This window comes from Humulus lupulus, chromosome 1 (assembly GCF_963169125.1).
Source record: "Humulus lupulus chromosome 1, drHumLupu1.1, whole genome shotgun sequence".
NCBI classification, from domain to species: domain Eukaryota; kingdom Viridiplantae; phylum Streptophyta; class Magnoliopsida; order Rosales; family Cannabaceae; genus Humulus; species Humulus lupulus.
The window spans coordinates 209,934,086-209,950,888 of record NC_084793.1 but is presented as its reverse complement, the minus strand read 5'-3'; positions in this window follow the sequence as shown (position 1 = coordinate 209,950,888).

Below are 16,803 nucleotides of genomic sequence, written 5' to 3'. Positions count from 1 at the left end.
CCAGTTCGGGTACAGCTGGCAAATAAATATATGGAGAAATAACCAAGGAGATGATATCTGGTATTTATCCACGTAAGCAACTTCGGTTTCACATGGGCACGTGTGGTGTTAGGCATCTTGGGTTTAACCTGAGCTACATATGTTGACCAGCGATTTGGCCAACAACACGGAGTCAAATGTATGACAGAAGGTAAAACGAAAATTAAGAATATAATCCAATGGAAAAGAAGAAAACACCAAGGATTTATAGTGGTTCGGCCCCAAAGAATGGTAATGACCTACGTCCACTTAGTGCTATTATTGATATTGAATCTCAAAGCCGTGATAAAAAAACTAGGGTTCTTGAGTTTCACAAACCTTAGAAGGAATACAATGAAACGATGGATAATTGCACTATATCTCTCTTTCTCTCTATATCTTAGCAAAAAGATTCAGACCAAAAAGTCCCTTCCTTGAGCTATTTCATGTATATTTATAGGCTCAAGGAGGGTTACATGGGCCAACAGGACATATCTTTCCTTAATAATCGCATATCAAGGTAATAATGAGGAAATATTTAATGCATTTATTATAAGATTACAACTTAGAAGGAAACAAATCAAATTATACGATCAGCCTGGTCGTATCTAAAAGTTAAGCTTGACGAAGTGATGTACTTTTGGTCGATAGTCAAACAGCACTTCTGCCACGTGTGAGAAATCCCTGCCACGTCATCAGCAACCATTTTTTTTTGGGTAAACATTTGCCCCCCAAGTTTATTTATTGCGACCAACAATATGTAAACTTCGGAAACTGACCCTTCGAATACCCCACAAAATCTGTCAGAACCGCCCTTGCTTTCTTGAAAAAAGTGATCAATCATGTGCAATCAAGTCTTTTCAATTTCCCAATAACTTTTCTGATGGCTATTACAGTTCCCCATGATTTGGAAAAGGTAATTCATGATTACTTCTTCTATTGTGTTGCAGCCGCTATAAGTAATACCCCAAATCCACATTTTTACTTTTTACTTTTCACTTCCCATCTCCTCTCTAAGAACTTTGAAGAACTTCCGTCCTCAGAACCCAGAAATTCCCAGGAACTCACATCCGGACGCTCAAAAGCTTTTGTGTTCAGACCTTGTGTTCAGACTTCGTTCTTCATCTAAGTAAGTTTAACGAACTTCTTAGACGTTTGAGTTGCCATGCAAAACTATTTCATAGTTATTTTTATCTCTGAACCTTTGCATGTTCTTGGCTGAAACTGTTATGGGGATTGTGTATATATCAACAGATGTTTGATAGGGTAGTGAAGAAACGTTTCGTAGGAGTTAGGAGCCAGTTTGGTAGTCAAGATTGTAGATTTAGGGCGTAAAATCGAAGTAAAAATTCGATTTTTAGGCTAGTTGAAAAAATGGGTTTTTCCGGCCCCTTCGGAGTTGAAAAAGCTTTTTTCCTAAAATTTTTTTTACTTCCGCTTTTCAATCTGTTTTTCAAACTGCTCGTATAATACTTAGTGTTTTTGCTAGAATGCTGCTGGCCGTATAAAAGCTTAACTTTTATACGCGAGCAACGTTATTCTAACTCTCAACACAGATTTTTAGGCTTTACGTTCTCACCTCCCCCTTTCTCTGTTCGCATCTTTTCATGCAAGATCCATGGGGAGTTGAAAGGCCTATCGACGACGACTTGCTTGCCCAATTACTTGAAGACGAGGAGCAACCGTCGTTGTTGATACTAGAAATTCCTTTTTCTCGAACCCCACCTAATAGACCTTAGTCAAACCTTCCAGCCATGGGTAGAGTAAAATCCACTGCCCAGAAAAAGAAACCTTCCAACCCTTCAAATCAGCCTGCTCCTCAGGCTGGAATTCCCTTGACCAGTGGTGGGGCAAGAAATATCCCTGACCCTAACATCCAAACTCGTGCTCAGCTTTGAAACCCCGTTCAACCAGATGTTGAATGGTACGTCGCCCCTTATAGCCGAGTAATGATCAGGATGATCGCTAATTATATTAAAAAATATGGACTTCCTGGGGTGACCCTAGTCCAACCCACCAAAGACCAATGGGCGAACTTGCCTGAAGGCACTTTTAGTGCCTGGTCAAGGTACCACATCGAGGCAGTCGCGATCGTGCCTCTTCATCCTTTTTTCCAGGGGGTGGCCAATTACTTTGGGGTCGCCCCTTTTCAAATAACTCCCAACGGATATAGAATGTTTGCTGCATGCTATATCCTCTATAGCCATAAGAAATGGCCCGTCCCCACGCCACATGAGGTCAACTACCTGTGCGACCTAAAATCTAACCCCAACCAGGAAAACACGAGGTTTTTCCACTTCTGTCACCAAGAAGCAGGTCGCACTTTCCTGACTGACACCACTTATATCTCGAACGTGGGGAAGTACCATCTGGAGTACTTTCTGACCACAGACATGTTCGCGAACAACTTGGGCTTCACACAAGGAGGTAAAGTATTTGTACCACTGGTTGTTTATCTTTCTTCAATTTTTTGCTGCATTTCCCTTAGAAATTTAGTCCATTTCAGGCCCATGGTTACGACCAGAGCCTACTCCGAACATGGAGATCCGATCAGCCCTCCTGGCCAGCATGACCGACATAGATAAAAGTGTCAAATAGCTGGTCACAGAGGCCAATCTTAGACTGGTCGGCCTTTTGGCCCCTCACCAAGATGTGAGGGAGTCAACAGTGGGGAGTGCCACTGGCGGAGAGGTTCCCGAGCAACACCCAGATGTGCCACAACCCCCTCCGAGGAGGGCAACTGGAGTAAAAATCAGGGAACCCTCCAGCACCCCGCGGGCTGCTGCTCCCCCCTCCCTAACGGGAAAGGGAAAAAAGAAAGCCACCGAACCTCTCGAGCCCCTCGACAAATCTTTGGATGAGAACGGTACTGTTCTCTCGCTCTTAGATAGTTTTCCAATTCCATGTCACTTATTTGATGGGGACGACAACTTTAAGCACACTCCCAATTTAGATTCAGACTTCTTCATGCCAAAGAGTGAGTGTAACACCAGTAGAGTATATAATGTAGCGACCAGTAATGATAGCTCGGGTATTTCACTTACAATTTTCTTTGTTTCTTTTCCTGACATAACATAGTCAATCGTTTATACTATCTCACTATTCGTGTATTTTCTTTTCTTATAGACATGGACTCCGAGAATGTGTTCGACATATACAGTGCCCCCGAGGCTCCTGAAGCTCCCCCGAGCAAGAAGAAAACGAGAAAACGGCATCCCGGGGAAAGCAGTAAAGCGCCTTCGGACAAGAAAACCCATACTGTAGGCCCTCCGGCAGACGGACCTTCAACAAACGTAACACCCCCTCCTTCTTCTCTCGAGCAGCAAACTCCTCCTGCTCCTGTCAAGTTGACAACTTCTCCATCGGCCTCGACCGACTAGACTCAGCAGGCTGCTCCTGCTTCCACAGGCGGCGACATATCGAGTTGCGCCTTAAGATCGGTCAAAGACAGGGTGGCCAAAATTTTGAAGCATGAATGCTGCCGAGAGGCGATGGTTGTGACGGAGATGATGGACGACGACCAGATCTTCACCTGCGCATTAAATGAGTTTGCCTGTGTAAGTTATCTTTTTCTATGGAGACATCCCTTTTATACTCTACAGTCAGTTTAACTTTCGCTCTGATCGCAGGCAATGCTGACCCTTACTGCCGGCCGGCTCCGCTCGGGTTTTATCATCGAGCAGTCTAGGGCTTTGGAGCAACGACACATTTAAGAACTCAAAGCTGCCGAAGCGAAATATGCTGAACAGCTTGAGGCAGTGCTAACGCCAACATTTTGGAAAGGTACAAGAATGCCACTGTTAAGTGTTTCTATGACTTTTGGAAACACAACCACGAGGCTGATTTTAGCTATCTTCCCGAGCACACAAGGCATGCTGAGATAGCCCGCTGCATTGCTCGATTGGCGGAAGAAGAGAGAGCAAGGGTACCTGCCTCGCCCGAAATCTCCTTGGCCACTGGCGTGGATGGGGCGGACAATGAAGCTACAACTGTCGTTGACCAGAGCACCCCTCAAGATCCTCCAGCCTCATAGTCTGCTATTTTTCTTTCTCTTTAATCTTTCAAGGACACGGCCTACGGGTCGTGATGTAAAGACACTTATTTTCTAGTTGAATATTTATTGCTGCACGGGTAGCTTTTACTTTTAATTGAACAATTACATTCGAGCAGCGACTGCTCGCGGTGTAAAAGGATCCATTTTGATATTATAATATATTTGCATCTTATTATAACATCTGTTCGCATGACCAAACTTAGCATAGTACTTTGGTTTGATTTAACAAAATACTAAATTTTGAAAAATACTCTAAGTACCCTAGCATGCTTTCACTTATTTTGCTCATGTGTTTACATACCTTTCGATATGCTTTGCTTACTAGTTACCTTATGTGCCCCCCATGTGATCGAGAAGCTTTAGGTCCTTGGTCACTTGCCTTGACCAAAACCTGTTCGAACAATACTGCTCGGAGCAAAATAATTAAAATTGTAATAAATGGACAAAACGTGTCTGTTCGAGTGATAAAAAAGATCTTACACTTATAAGCGATTAGTCACATAAAATGACCAACCCTTTTTCATGACTTGTAAAAGTAAAATTAATACAACCCAATCCTTTAAGAAGGATTGTTCATTGATAGTACTTGCGCAGGTGATCTTCATTCCAATAGCGAGGAATGAGATCGCCATTTAAGCGAGCAAGTTTGTAGGTGCCTGGATGGAAGACTTCTTCAATCTGGTAAGGCCCTTCCCAATTAGTTCTGAGTACGCCAGCGGCTTGGTCGAGGGTGTTTAGGAAAACTCTTCAAAGTACTAGATCTCCGACATTGAATTGAAATACTGGGCGACTTTTTGCTGGTACGCAGCTACTCAGAGTTGGGCTTGCTCACGCTTCTCATCGACCAAGTCTAGGGATTCCATCAGTAGTTGCCTGTTCGAGCCTTGATCGTATGTTATTCTGTGATGCGAAGGCGGAGCTAACTCAACAAGCAACATAACCTCATACCCATAAGCTAAAGAGAATGGAGTATGGCCTGTTGATGTTCGGTAGGAAGTTCTGTACAACCAAAGGACTTCAGGAAATTGCTCTGGCCATGCCCCCTTAGCTTCTTCCAGTATTTTCTTCAGAGTATCCTTTAGCATTTTGTTGACTGCTTCGAATTTTCCATTTGCTTGGGGATGAGCGACTAAAGAAAAACTCTTGATAATGCCATGCTGTTCGCAAAAATCCGTGAATAAATCACTATCAAATTGAGTGCCGTTATCCGAGACGATTTTCCTTGGAAGTCCATAGCAACAAACGATGTTTTTGATCACGAAATCCAGCACCTTCTTGGTCGTTATGGTTGCGCGAAGCTCGGCTTCGGCCCATTTAGTGAAGTAGTCGACGGCAACCACAACATACTTTACGCCACCCTTTCTTGTGGGCAAAGATTCGATTAGATCTATGCCCCAAACTACAAATGGCCATAGACTTTGCATCTGTTGAAGCTCATTAGGGGCTGCTCGTGGAATTTTGGAGAACCTCTGGCACTTGTCGCGTCTCCGTACAAACTCCATCGAGTCTTCATTCATTGTTGGCCAGAAGTACCCTTGCCTCAGGATCTTTTTTGACAAGCTTTGCCCCCCAACATGGTCTCCGCAGAAGCCTTCGTGTACCTCTTTCATCAATTATTTTGCCTTTTCTTTAGAAATACATATGAGGAGTGGCATTGAGTATCCCCTTCGGTACAAGATTCCATCAACCAGGATATACCTAGCAGCTTCCCGCTGAAGGGACCTAGCTTTGTTTCTGTCCGTTGGTAACACGCCTTGCGTCAGATACTCTATCTATGGTATCATCCATGTATCCGCCATATGGATTACCATAGTGGTCTCCTCTGCTCGGATGCTGGGCATAGACAGCCGCTTAACCGGTACTATATTCAAAGTATCAGCATCCTTCGAACTTGCTAACTTGGCCAAACCATCAGCATTGGAATTCTGATCGCGAGGTACTTGCTGGAGGGTGTATTTGTCGAACTGAGCCAATAGATCTTTTGTTTTGTTTAAATAGGCAACCATATTTAAACCTCGCACATGGTATTCTTCCATGACTTGATTCACCACCAGCTGAGAATCACTGTAGATGTCGAGCACCTTTATATTCATGTCCCTGGCTAACCTCAACCCAGCGAGTAATGCTTCATACTCGGCTTCGTTGTTAGAAGCAGTGAAGTCAAACCTGATTGTACAGTGAAATCGATGCCCTTCCGGCGTTGTCAATATCACTCCTGCTCCGGTGTGGCATGCGTTAGAAGAACCATCTGTAAATAATTTCCATGAAGGAGCTTGGTTTTGAGACTCAGACTCATTAGGCTCTTCAATTTGCTTGCTATCTGTAAGTTCAGTGAATTTTGCAATAAAGTCAGCTAGAGCTTGCCCTTTTATCGCTGCTCACGGTAAGTAAGATATATCGAACTGCCCAAGTTCGACTACCTATTTTAACAATCTACCCGCAACCTCTGGTTTTTGCAGGACTTGCCGTAGAGGCTGGTCGGTCAAAACCATGATTGGGTGAGCCTGAAAGTAAGGCCGCAGCTTCCTGGAGGCCAAAATTAAGCAATATGCTAATTTTTCAATAGGTGGGTACCGCAGCTCCGCTCCTTAAAAACTCCACCAATGCTTGTTTTGTTGTTGTCTCTAAGTTTTTACCGACTTTCACAAACTTGGTCGGATTTTCTTCATCAAGTTGGACCTCTTCAAGGTCCTCGATGGGTCCAATTTCCTCCTCAAAATCCCCTAAGTGAGGATCCAGGTCTCTATCCTCACTTTGGGCAATGCCCTATTTGGTGACATTATCACCTGAGTGGGCCTGAGCATCAATTGCCACTTGCAACTCTTTTCCGGGAACATCTCTCAATACACCCCTCTTTGCCTTGGTGATTGAGGCATTGTAGCACTCCCTTGCTTCCCGGTGATTCCCCAATACGCATCCTACCCCTGCGCCTGTTGGGAATTTCATAACAAGGTGCCGTATTGAAGTGATGGCCCGTAGGTCGACCAGAATTGGTCTCCCAATTACAACATTGTACGCTAAAGGACAATAAACTACTATGAAAGTAGTGAGTAATGTCCTATTATCAGGTGCATTACCTGCTGTAACTGGAATCCTAATCGACCCTGTTGGGGCGAGCCCTTCACCGGAATAACCATAAATGGTTTGGTTGCATGGCTCCAAGACTTTGACGGACAGCTTCATTCTTTCCAGCAAAGACTTGTACAAGATGTTGACCGAACTTTCTGTGTCGACCAACACCCTTTTTACCATCATGTTGGCAATTTGTACGCCTACGACCAGCGGATCAGAGTGTGGGAATCGAACGTGCTGGGCATCCTCTTCAGAGAAGGTTATCAATTCCTCCTCTGTTTGAGCCTTTTTCAGTGCTTGATCCTCCACACTCATCATCTCAATTTCCTGGTCGTGGTGTAGGGTTCGCGCGTATCGTTCCCTTGCCTTCCCACTGTCTCCTGTAAGATGTGGGCCTCCGCAGATGGTGAGTAAAGTGCCTACCACAGGAGCTGGCTGTAGAGGTGGCGAGATTGGTGTGCAGGTGCCTGCTCATTGGAACCTTGAGCCTCTCACTGAGACCCTCCTGCGACTCGCACATATCTTCTTAAATGTCCCTGCCTGATCAGGAACTCAATCTCGTCTTTCAACTGGTTACATTCATTAGTGTCGTGCCCGTAGTCATTGTGAAAATGACAGAACTTTGTCGTATCTCTCTTGGAGATATCTTTCCTTATAGTTGCGGGTCATTTGTAAGGCACGCTTGAGCTGGTCGCCTGGTAGACTTTAGCTCGGCTTTCGACAAGGGACGTGTAGTTGGTGAATCTCGGCTCGTATCGATTGCCTTTGTACCGTATACTATCAGAAGCTGAGGGTTCATTGTTTGCCCATTTTCCACCATTCCTACCATTGCCATTCCCGTTGCCGTTGCCGTTGCCATTGGGCTTTTCCAACCTATTGGCGGCTTTGGCGGGTTCTTCCTTGGGCCCCTTGTCTTTTATTAGCCATTTCCCTTCGTTGGCAATCGCGTCTTCGAGCTTGATATATTGATCAGCCCGATCCAAAAACTCTTGGGTACTTCTTACCCCATTCTTTCTGATGCTACTCCAGAGGGGTGAATGGCGCCTAACCCCAGTAGTTAGAGTCATCATCTTACCCTCATCGCCCACTGTCTTGGCTCCAGCTGCTGCTCGCATGAAGCGTTGGTCATATTCTTTCAAGGGCTCTCCCTCTTTCTGGCGTATCTCGACCAGCTGGTTGGCCTCTTTGGGGTGTACGCGACCTACGTAGAACTATCTGTAAAATTCCTTTACGAACATCTCCCAAGATACTATACTAGCAGGAGGGAACTTAAAGAACCACTCCTGGGCGATGTCAGACAGTGTCGCAGGGAAGATCCGGTAGCGAGCATCTTCCGACACTTTCTATATATCCATTTGTATCTCAAACTTATTAACGTGAGATACTAGGTCTCCGTACCCATCAAAGTTTGGCAAAGTTGGAATCTTGAACTTACTGGGGGTTTCAGCCGGAGCAATCCTTTGTACAAAGGGAGTGCTCTTCCTCCTATCGTACTCAATATGGGACGTTCGTCCCCTGACCATTTGCTGTACCGCCTAGCTCAGAGTATCAATCTTAGCCTAAAAAGCTTCTGGGACTGCTGGGGTCGCCGGTGCTGGGGGAGTGTACTCGTCGTGCCTCTCATAGCGGTCGTTAAGTACGTTCCTTAAATCATCATCTCTATATATCTGCTCGCTAGCTCCCAGCTGACTAAAGACGTTCTGCTGCCTGGGTTGCCCCCCAGCGTTGTGGCTAGCTGACCTATTTTCTCTAGGTGGGGGGCTTCTGCCTCCACCTCTTTCCTCATTTCTCCGGCCAACATTTCGTTTACCGGAATTAGCTTCATTATTGTCATGGCCATCTCTGAATTGTGGCTGACTACGGCGTGACCAGTTGTTCACGCTATTTCCTCCTCGGGCTGGCATTTCGTGAGCGTCAGGGGGAGGCCTGCGCTAATCGTTGGGTCCCCGTGCATTGTTATGCCATGGGGGGCCCCTGACCGTAGAGCCTGACTCGGTGTTCCTCCTGTTGGCAGAAGGACGCTGCCCCATTCTTGGTAGATTTGGCTCTCCATACCCGGGGCGTCTAGAGTTGCGGGGCAGTTGCCCGACCCTATTCTGCCTCGGGCGTTGGGGATTGCCTCGACCAGCCTGAGATGGAGGCTGCTGCTCAGGATCCCTAGGCGGGACATCATCCTGAGCCATAGGCGGCTGCTTTGGCCTTTGAGGGCTTGCTGGCTGGAGCGGAGGGCTTAGATTGGGACCTCTTTGAGGTGGCGCATTTGGTGGCAGATCTGGCTAGGAGGTTGGCACAGCCTGACTCCTAGCCACTTGAATAGCTGCTTCAAGGGCGACCATGGCATCTCTCTGCAGACGATCCATTTTTGCCTGCCGCTTACTCAGCTCCTGGTGCTGGCGTTCTATTTTTCTTTGCTGCAGCGCCATTGTCTCCACATCATTCTCCTAATTGGCCCTCAGATTAGCCAACTCATCCCACAACACTCCTAGCGTTGCCCTCAGTGTTTTGGAATCTAACTCCTCCTCATCAAACTCCAAATGTGGTTCATTCTCAGCCACATTTAGGGGAGGAGGTTGGGATGGTGCAGCGCCAGCAACCTGTCCAGTCTTCTTGGATGTTTTTGCCATTAGATTTTCTCACAGTTTTTTGTCAAACTCTCAATGAAAGCACCAGAATGTTGACCAACGGCACGGAGTCAAATGTATTACAGAAGATAAAACGACAATTAAGAATATAATCCAATGGAAAAGAAGAAAACATCAAGGATTTATAGTGGTTCGGCCCCAAAGAATGGTAATGACGTACGTCCACTTAGTGCTATTATTGATATTGAATCTCAAAGTCGTGATCAAAGAACTAGGGTTCTTGAGTTTCACAAACCTTAGAAGGAATACAATGAAACGATGGATAATTGCACTATATCTATCTTTCTCTCTCTATCTTAGCAAAAAGATTCAGGCCAAAAAGTCCTTTCCTTGAGCTATTTCATGTATATTTATAGGCTCAAGGAGGGTTACATGGGCAAACGGGCCGTATCTTTCCTTAATAATCGCGTATCAAGGTAATAATGAGGAAATATTCAATGCAATTATTATAAGATTACAACTTAGAAGGAAACAAATCAAATTATACGACCAACCTGGTCGTATCTAAAAGTTAAGCTTGACGAAGTGATGTGCTTCTGGTAGATAGTCGAACAACACTGCTGCCACGTGTCAACCACGTGTGAGATATCTCTGCCATGTCATCAGCAGCCATTTTTTTTGGGTAAACAACATACATGAAGGTTGTGAAGCACGAGCTCGTAATATTCAAACAGTTGTCGAAGTACGAGCTTGGAGAAATATCATCTAGCTCGTGGTATCTCTGATATATTGCATACCTACGGATCCCCAAATTCTCGGGTATTTTTATATGATTATTTATGACAAGCCTGTCATATTTAATGTCCCACATATTAGGAGAACATTTACTTTATGATCAAATCATATCCTGATATAAATGTGAATAGTTTATATCAATTGTAATAAATATGTAAATCCGTGATTGACTCACGTGGTTACCCAAACTTGTCCATGGAATTTCTCTATAAATACTGGCAATATTGGACAGGAAACGGGACGCTTATTCTGTAATATTGAAACTCTGCCAAAATAGAGAGAGAAACAACTATAATATAGACTCGTGCACTAGGTGGATTTTAACCACTGAACCACGTAAAAGATTTTTGTTCTTGTGAGTTCATTTCATCTTTCGTTATGGTTTATTACTAAGCACTAATCAACCTTATTATTTCTTAAATACACTGTTCGCGAAAAACCACGTCAACATCAAGGTTGACTTCTCTTATGATAATATAATTAGTGATGTATTTGAGGTTTGACTGACCCTAAGATACACTCTTGAGTTAAGTCATTTATTGAAAATAATGGGTTACACTCCAAAGGTGTATCCAGGCTTTCGAGCATGACTAGTGCACCTTGACCAAACTAGCGGTAGTTCATAAGTCATAAGAGAAAAAAGCATTTTTAAGTTTTCACTTATGAAATTGAGATTTGTCTCAAAATTAATTTGGGGTTAGTCTGACCTACCCTAAGACGGTCCATTAACTTTAAAATTAATTTATCGTGGATTAGTATATTTTTTTTTATGTTTTTATATGTTGCATTCATGCATCATATTTACTTTTCCAAGTAAAATATGATATTGATTATATCTTTTAATTCATTATATTTTTTTATTTATTTATTTCCAGCAACAATGGTTAATCCTCTTAATCCTGATCAAGAACCTCAAAATGAGAAAGAACCAGTTGATCCTCGTAATGGCTTCCTAAGTACTTTTCATTTAGGCTTCAACAATCTAGATATTTGGTACAGAAACATACAAATAATTCTAGATGAACTAAAGCCGTATGATGCAATCATTGATGTGCCTCCATATGAGCCATCAACTTTAACTGATTATGATAGTCATAAAAAATATGCGAATTAGATGAGATCTGATTATTTGGCTCGTCATTGCATACTAAAAACTATGCCAAAGGATCTTAAATTAGGATATGTGAACCTCAGATCTACATATGAGATATGGAAGATGGTCAAAAGAGATTCTTTTGATCACTTAAGAAGTTTTCAAGAAGAAAGGGTAAATATGATTTGCTCATCTCTTTTTAACATATTTGAATAGTTGATTCAAATTTTTATGCCACCATATTTTTGTCCTGTTTTCAGGAACGTATTATTCAATAAAAGAAAATAATGCGAAAGAAAAACAAGAAAATGATTGCAGATTCCCAGACCAAGAGATAACAGACATGGAAATTAATTTTTCATTTTCAACTTTGTATTAAGTTCTTTTTCTAGAAACTATGTTTTTAGATTCCTTATTTGATGAAAGAACAAGTTTAGTATTTCTTTTGAATAATAAATTCAGTTGTTATTTTTTGAAATATATTTGTTCCACCTATTTCATCAATGAGTATAAATAATAATTATGAATTGTTCATTATTGTACAAATCATAGATTTAATAAGACATTTTTATTCCAATCCCAATTAAGTGAAACATATATGTGAATTATTTTTTATATTAGTTTGTAATTAATTAGACACATAAGACAAATAAAAGACAGTCCTTTATTTCAACCATTCTGTAATGTCCCAAATTTGCTAATAAGACTTAGGACCTTAATTAGCGTGCCAGGAGGGAAATAATTGGTTTTATTATGTTAATTTATATGAATTTGATGATTATGTAATTAGAAATGCATGTTTAGGTGAATTAAATATGCATGAGGGCCCCATTTGGCTATTAGGGGCATATTTGTAATTTTAGCCCATTGAGGGCATAAATGTGATATTTTTCTGAGACGATCCTATGGAGAAATTTATCTAGAAAGTCACAACGGGGTCAAATACTCGACTCGGGAGGAGCCTAGGGGTATTTTGACAATGTTATATGTGTTCGGGAATTATTGAGTAACGGGTAGTAATTTAATAATTATTTAGACATGTTGGGATTAAACGAGGATTTATAGGAACACTCGAGGAATTAGCAAGATTTGGAAAATGACTGAATTTCCCTTGGTTGTACTTGAGGACTTAGATTAACTTAAGGGGCAATTTAAACTTTTGCTAAAATTGAATATACACATAGATGGTTTGAGAAACCATCAGAATTAGGCAGGGGACAAAATAGAAGAAAAACTCAACTCACTCTCTCTATCTCTCGGTTTCTTCCTTCCTCTTCGGATGTTTGAAGGCTGAGGGAATTCTAGAGGATCTAAGCTGGGAATTAAAGTCTAGAGGCTGGCAAAACTTGGGAAGGTAGCTCAAGGGTGTGGATATTACAGACGTAAGAAAATTCACCCTTAGTTTTTCTGGTAATTTTGATAGAACCTTAGCTTGCATGAGGTCTGGTTTTGTTAGCTGGATTTGGTTTGAATTTGAGTGTCATGTGAGAGTATGAATTGTTTAAAGGTTTAGTTGTGACGATTAGACTGCGGGAATATAAATTATGGGCTTTGTTTTGAAATTTTGGCTAGAACTTGGTTTGAAGCTTTGTGATTTTGGCTAGAAAATGGAGGAGAAACCAACAAGTTTTGAACTCGCACGGGTGTGCCGCGACCTAGCCCTAGGGCGCCGCGGCGCGTTTGGCCTTCTGGCCCAAGGGATGCTCTTTGAGATGGGGGTATGCCGTGACCCACTAAGCCAAGTAGCGGCCCGCCTCCCCTTTGGCTTGGGGCCTTGCTCTCTGACTTGGGGGCAAGTGGTGACCCACTAAGCCAGGTCACGACCCGCCTGGGGAATTTAGCCTTAGGTTGGTTTCTAGGTTTGGTAAAGCTCAGGGGCTTGACAATTTCTATTACCTAGTTTAGTAATAATTGAGGTCCCGGAGGCTAGAATTATATCTCGAAGGTATTTATTGGTTTAGAACTTGATGGATGGATTTTATGATTATGTTGTCACTAGGATTTCATCAAGGCTCGGAATAGAGGACTGTGCTCGTGATTGCGATGCTCAAATAACTCAGGACACAGGTAAGAAAACTGTTGTATCCGTAGAGCAGGGCGTGGCCCTATTGTTTGAATTGTAGAGCACGACCCAATTGTCTGTATTACAGGGCGTAGCCCTATTGTTTGTATTGCGGGGCGTAGCCCTAATGATTGAATTGAAGGGAGTATCCCTAGTGTTTAAGCTTAGTATATGTTTAAATATTTGTTGATATTATATTGTGTGATGCATATTTGTGAGTGAACGATGAAGGTCGGGAACGACGAAGGAGCCGTGTACGGCAAGGGGTCGGGATCGGTGTTAAGCACGCAGAATGCAGGCCGATAGGGTGAGACCATCCTAGGATGCTGGAGACATCCTCTCGGTGAAGACTGCGAACCCAAGGCCTGGTAAAGTGCCTGGGACGGCATGGCCACTATGTGTTAAGCCTGTTGGCTGTCTTGTTTTATGTTGTTGATAGATATGCATATGTTATTTGTTTTGTATTGAGTTTTCTTTTTAGGCTTTGGCTCACGAGCGCTCTATGGTGCAGGTAATGTCAAGGGTAAAGTCGACCAACCATGAGTTTGGAGAGCATGGAGCGACGGGTACATGTTCGGCCCGCCTGGCTACCACGGTCAGGGTGATTTTGGAGGAATGTTCTGTAATAGTTGTTTTGCCGCCTAGGTCGACTTTGGTTGTATATTTTGAGGTGTAAACCCAAATGTGTAACTCTTTACGATTTCAATGAATGATCATAATTTTCATATTTAATGTCTTAAAATGTCTTTTACTCCAGTTTAGCAACACTTTTACCCTAAAACCTCAATTAGCGAGTTAATGGCACGATTTAAACTCACTTAGTAACGACTCTAAGGAAGTAGGGCGTTACACATTCAATGGTTCTCTCCCGGTTTATATAGTTTATTAATTAAAGTTAACCAAAAGACCATTCTCTAATAAAGGTTCAAAAAATCACATAATATTTTAGCTAATACGTAGAGATGTATGTTGAACCTTTCTAAAGGAAATAATACATAGTAAGTCAATATTGATCGACATTTATTTTAGATATGTTTAACTTTGATCAAATGCAAAGAAAATTTCTAGAAATTTTTTATGCAACATTCAAAGTAAAGTCACTTAGAGACTTGTTTGATTTGATCAAAAGGAAGTCTAAACTCGAATTTGGAATTCAAGTAATTTTCATGTGAACATGGAATTCAAACCCAACTCACATACAACTAGAATGCTAAGCATAGTATTTTAGAAATAGAATATAATTGTAACGACCCAAAATCACTAATATGGCTTCAGGGCCCTAATTAGTGTGCCAGGAAGGCATAATTGACTTATGAGTGAATTTATTGATTTAACCCATGCTTGTATGAATATTTGAATGTAAATGTGGTTAAATGTTATATATGTGAGAACCACATTATTATGTGGGTAGATTAGCAGTGAGTGACTAGAGGCGATCCTAGGGAGCCACATAGCGGGAAAAGTCACAACGGGGCTTAATAATATTTTACTTTGGATAAGTCAGGAGTATTTTAGGTATCGGGTAATTATTTAGACTATTGGGTTAGGGAAATAAATATATGGAGATATATTTGAGGATAGAAAGCATAGGCGGGAATATTGGGGAAATTTACCGTTTTGCCCTCGGGGACGTTTTCGGTACCCCGAGCCTCGGGATTGACTTAACTGGTTAGGATTAGACTAAGTTAATGAAAAATAGAGGAACAAAACACAAACCGACCTTAGCTCTTCTTCTCTCATCCCTTCTCTTCCTTCTCTCTTCTCTTTCAAGGAAAACACAGAAAAATTCAAGGGAAATCAGCTGGGAATTTAGTGATTTGGGCTGGAAGTTATTGGTTAAATCTAGTGCTCAGCTAAGGGAACTCAACCAAGATTAAGGTAAGGGCTGAATCATGTCTTTGAGCATTTGAATTTTGAGTTTTGACTGGTAATTAAGGGAGTTTATGGTTTTGATGTTTAAGGGTTGAATTAAGCTGAGAAGCTTGGATTTTAGCTCAGGAATTCGTCAAGAAGGTGGTTCAGCAAAAGAGGTAAGCTTCAATTCGTAATTCATAGGTTAAAATTTGAGTTTTGCATGACTGGTTTTGGTGTTTAAAGTTGCTGGGTTTCAGAGAATCAAAATGGAGTATTAGTAGGTTTTTAGGCTGAATTTTTGTTGGATTATGTTGTTAGAGTCATGTTAAAAGTTTTGTGATTAATGGATTTTGAGTTAGGGTGCTTTGGAATGGTTTTGGATGGGGTTAGGATGCTAGAAATGGTGGTTTTTTTGGGCACGAAGGGAAGGGCCGCGGCTCTGTTCTAGAGCGCTGTGTCCCTACGAAGCAAGAGAGCCAAGGAGGCTCGGCCAAGGGAGAGCGCCACGGCGCCCATGGGCAGGGCCGCGGTGCGTGTCTGCTTGCTGGGGGCCTTGGGCTCTGTATTGGAGGAGGGCCACGGATAGGCTTCAAGAGTCGCAACCCTTAGGTGCATTCTTGAACATTTGGGGATTTTAGGCGCGGGAGTCTAGTCTAGGGTGCTCAGGATCAATTTCCCCACCGTGTTTGGTGGAATTCGTTGTCCTGGAAGTTAGTATTGTACCCAGAAAACTTTACTTGAATATTAATGGATTCCAATACCTTGGTTGTGATTAGGTGTTAAGGCTAGGGCCCGGGAATGGATCGTGGTCGGGGAGCGTCGCTCGTAATCAGTGAATGCAGAAACTAAAGGTAAGAAAACTGCACCCGGTTGTATATCTGTAATGGGACTAAGGGTTCCCTAATATGTATGCCTGAAAGGATGGTATTATACCATGTAGACAGTGAACCAACAGCCTAAGAGTGCCAAGGGTTACACTAGCGCATAGGGCGCGACTTGGCCATTGGTAGCCGAGGATAGCTTATTATGCACGGAGCTCAGTTTAAGGGGGCCGGAGTTAGTGGGGGTAAACAGGGGGTGCGGCCTAAGTTTTTGGCCCTGATTATTATGTGACCTAATTGTTAATCATGATTAGTTGCATCATTGGTTATGTGTACGTGCTGAGTGGTTAATGTGGAGTATTAATTGTTTGTTCATGCTTAGAGAGTTGATTTTCTATTATTGTTGGTTGTGTTGCATATTATGTTTTCTTGCTGGGCCTTGGCTCATGGGT